This window comes from Phodopus roborovskii, unplaced genomic scaffold (genome assembly GCF_943737965.1).
Source record: "Phodopus roborovskii unplaced genomic scaffold, PHOROB, whole genome shotgun sequence".
In the NCBI taxonomy this organism is placed as follows: Eukaryota; Metazoa; Chordata; class Mammalia; order Rodentia; family Cricetidae; genus Phodopus; species Phodopus roborovskii.
In genome coordinates, this window is record NW_026125941.1 from 712,533 (window position 1) to 717,203 (window position 4,671).

The window sequence follows — 4,671 nt, forward strand, 5'->3', positions numbered from 1 at the left end:
TGAACATGGTTTAAGAGTTAAAGCTGTCACTCACCTACATTTTTAATTTACTTAAAGTCTAGTGGGATTGTATGCTTTTGGATTATGAGCTAGAATCGTAGGCCAACAAAATGTTGACCCATATAATATATTCAATCATAATTTTGATCATAACTATATGATGTGGAAAATTAAAATATATGTGGTGTGTTTGGATTTTAGACACCATGGGTTGGACTGGAGAAATGTAATCTTATTTATCAATCATTGAAAAGTTCCGTGAGGGAAATGAAAAATTAATGGAGGCAGAATATAGTCAAAATGCATGATATAATTATAAAGTCCATTGCTTTTTTCAATCAGTATACACTGATGAAAAAAATTTAAGAAATTATGACACAGCTTTAATAAATCCACATGGGAAAAGATATTTTCAGGCCTTGCTAGGGACAGAGAGGAATGATATGATTGCCAAATCTGTTTGTTTTGTTTCGTTTTATTTATTTATTTATATATTTATTTATTTATTTATTTATTTATTAGAGATTTGGCCCGTTATGAAACAAGCATGCCTAAGGTCAATCTATATTTTCCAAATCAAACAGTAGGTTGACTATTCATATTTAGGTGTCTTTGGAGATAGAAATGGACATTCCATTTATGTCTATTAGTTGTCATGAAGACAGGCAACACAAAGCATGTACAAAGGTATACTACTAAGGATGTCACCTGATAAAATATGTAGATAAGTTCAGAAAGACCTGTTGGGGATCCCAGTTAAATGGATACGTATATAAAGTGGGTAATTTAAAACCGGGGATTCTGGTTTTCTAACCCCAATAGTTTTATTTGCTAGTGTCCCTGCCTGTCTTGTCATCAACCTCATCATCATATCTCCTGTCCACATTCATTTTAACTCACATCCATCCTTAAATAAGAAGTGATTTCTCCCTGTAAATGATCAACTTACTGACAATTGTCTTCCTTCTGTTCATCACCAGTAAAAATGTTAATGTTTAATTACTCATCTACCATTTACTGCCTTCAAACTAGTACTTCATTAAAAATTAAGATGCACAGGAAATTGCATTCTTTTCATAGTAAATAAATCAAGAATTATTCAAGTATGAAATTCAGATTCCCTTAGTAGTGTGACACTTGGTTACTTTTCTATTTTTGCTTTTAGCCATCATCAGTACAGAATTCAGACCATAGAAAACTCAAATAAAAATTTATATATATATATATATATATATATATATATATATATATATATTGATCTCTGTGTGTTATTCCTCAAATAAAAATAAAGATCCATGTGGTGATTTCTTTAAGGTAATTTTCACAAAGACATGCATTGTAAAATATTATTTGCTTTTTACTCTGACAGGAGATTGAAGAAGTTTGGCCAAGATTTCCTTTCTGCTACTTTACTGATGAGCAAACTACTTTCTGTGGTTTCAAGACATGATTTTGAACAAAGAATCAACTCAGGAAAAAGAGTGAGTTGGGTATCACAAGGACGAGAATGGTATAAAAAAACAAAAAAAAAAAAATTCAACTGTAACATTCAATTCTAATTGTGACTGACTGGGTTCAAATTCCCATTTCCCCAGATACCTTAGATACATCAGTTCCTATTGCCTGCCCTGCTTCCAGTTCTGCTATGGAAGAGTAAATATCTAAGCTAACAGAAGCCATCTCAGAGCCCACCATATGACTGGACTGGATGATGAGCTAAAATATAGCAATCTGTCCAACCCATGAGACAAGGCATTGTCAGGCAAGTTTGTTGAGTGGTCAAGTGACACTATTGATAATAAACACTTGGGCCGTCCCTCATCCAAATGTTGCTGTGTTTATGAAAATCCATGTGCCTTTTGTTGAGAGGTCATCATCAGTAAGTAAAAAATATGATTATGACAATTGTGATACACTCTATGTTGTGGTCATCACAAGGGAAGAAGCTGTGTTCTGTCAAGAACTGTTGCTACTACTTCACCTTCAAAGATCAAGACACATCTGAATCCCTTCATACCCCTTTAATGACTAAGCCTCATTTTGCTTTTCCTATCCCTGAGCCAGACTGAACCACAATATGCCCATGTAACTACTCAGGAATTAAATGATTGGTGGATTCTTTTGTTTTTCTGTGTGTGGTATATTTAACCTTACCAAGATAAAAAATAAAAATTTAAACATGAAGGAAGGCAGAGGGTGAAATATGGATCATATAGATTATTAGTAAGCCCTGTCCGGTATCGCATAGTTTCTTCTTAACCACAAAGGAATTTACTTTCTCCAGGGCATGCCTGTTTACTCTTTTATTCTGAGATACAGGGACTACCTCTACCCATCAGCTCCTGTTATCCCACGGTCATCACATCAAACTCCACAATTTCTCCAAGTCACAACCTTGTCCACACAACTTTAGTTACTTTTCTCAAAGCTGTATGAATATTACTGACAAGAAGCAATGTAAGGAGATTATTTTGACAGATAGTACTAGGGAATAAATTCCATCACAGCAGGAAATACAATGCAAGAGAAATGGAAGAAACATCTGGACAGTGGTGGCACACATGTATAATACCAGAACCCAAAAAGCAGAGGCAGGACACTCTCTGAATTTGTGGCTAGCCTGGTTTACAAATTGAGTCCCAGAACAGCCAGAGCTACAGTGAGAATCCCCGTATCAACAAACAAAAATCAAGCAAAAACAAACAACAAAAGAAAAAATGGGAGAGGCTGGCAGATACCTGGTAATATTGCATCTTGATTTTAGGAAACAGCAGGAGATGCACCTCCATAGTTGATTTTCTGTTTTTTGTTAAGTCAGGCAGTTAGAATGGTCTCTCACCTCCATTAAGCAAAACAATTCATTCCCTACAGACATGCCCAAAGAGTTGTCCTATCAATGCTTCTAGATCCTGTCATGTTAGACACCAATAGAGATTATTATAAGTCGACCCCTTATAGACTAGAGGTCTTTTCAACTGTGGAATATTAAAGATGTGTTAATTTTGTTCTTGCTTGAAACATATGTCTAATGATTGAAACATGTGTATCATTGTTCCCATGTTACATTTGTTTAACTCTGTTAAAATATGTTAGTTTTCCTATCCTAAGCACATAAATGGCCAGAAGCAAGGCAGGAGAATGTAAAAAGGGCTGGAAAGCTCAGATCATAAATAAAAGCTGAAGAGAGGCGAAAGGAGCCTGCCTGAGTATAGGATTGCATAATTTCTGGCTTCTGTACTTCCTTGTCTAGATAACTGTTATTGTTAACTTAAGTATGTCAACTCAGGACATGGTTTTCCTCCGTAAAACACCTTGAGAATGACTTGGGCTATAACACAATCCCAAAAATACAGTGTAGTCAGTCACCAGCTGCCTAGTAACAATTATCTATTGGCTTAATTCCATGACTCAGCAGTCTTCTCTGGTGGAAATCTCACAAAACATTGAGAACTCCACGATCACAGAATAAACAATTATGGATTTTTTTTGCATATCCACAGAGACACAGCATTGTTAGCCTAGCCGGTCAATAAGCAATCTAATAAATCCGCATTTAACAAATATAATGGATATTATATATCCATTCTGTAGTTCTGTTATCTGAATCTAAAACCCACATACATATAAATTACTTTGATAACATAATTTCCTAAGTCATATCCATTATAAGCTGTATATTAAGCAAGAATTTCTGTCTTTTTTCATCTCTGCTTCTAGTTTTTTCATTTAATCCTGTTATCCTTATTATTATTTATTATTATTATTATTATTATTATTATTATTATTATTATTATTATTAAACGATGGCTCTTCTCATGGAACAAGGTGGGATAACTGCAGATATGAAACTCCCCCACTGCTCTACCAATCCAATTCCTCAGTCCATAGCTCTATAACAGGCCACCAACTCCAGTCTTTCTTCTACCATCAGCCACATGTTCCCATCTTCTCCTAACCTGCCTTCGCAAATCATTGCTTTGTTCCAGTTCTTAACTCCAGGCAACAATCCTGGGAATTGTTAATTTCTAATTTGAGAAGACACTGACTCAATTCTTCATGGCAATATTGATTAAAGGAAACTTATTTATTTATGGATACAGGGTGTCACACCTTAAGAGGGCGATCAAGTGGTTCAATCTTGGAAATTAGAAAATGAGGTCTTTTATATCTCAGGGGCTGAGAGTTTGCAAATAGGACATTTGATGGTATAATAAGTATGGTATAAAACAGAACAAGCCTAAGCATAACAAGTTAGTCTTTTCATCCTCCTGATACAAAGATATGGCTGCAATGATATAGGTGAAAGGCTATAGGATGTCAGGTAATAGGTACTCATAATAACCTTTTGAAGCAAAGGCATGGTTGTTAATTCCTAGAACAGGTAGGACAGACACATTTGTAGTTAAGGTTATTGATAATAAGGCAGAGCCCAATCCTTGAAAAAAACAGATTTAATCATAAACACGAATGTGCCTATGTTGTCTCTACTATAAAATGGCTTTAAGCCCAAGATGGAGGCAGGCTAGTTCTTCAACACACAGGTCAATATGACCATGAAAGCAGGTAGGCTAACTAGGTTATCTCCTTTCCCGTTTATCCTCCAAAACAAAATCTCCGAGTTTCATCACCAGATCTTCATCAAAACACCTGCTCCATTCTTGCTTCCCCATC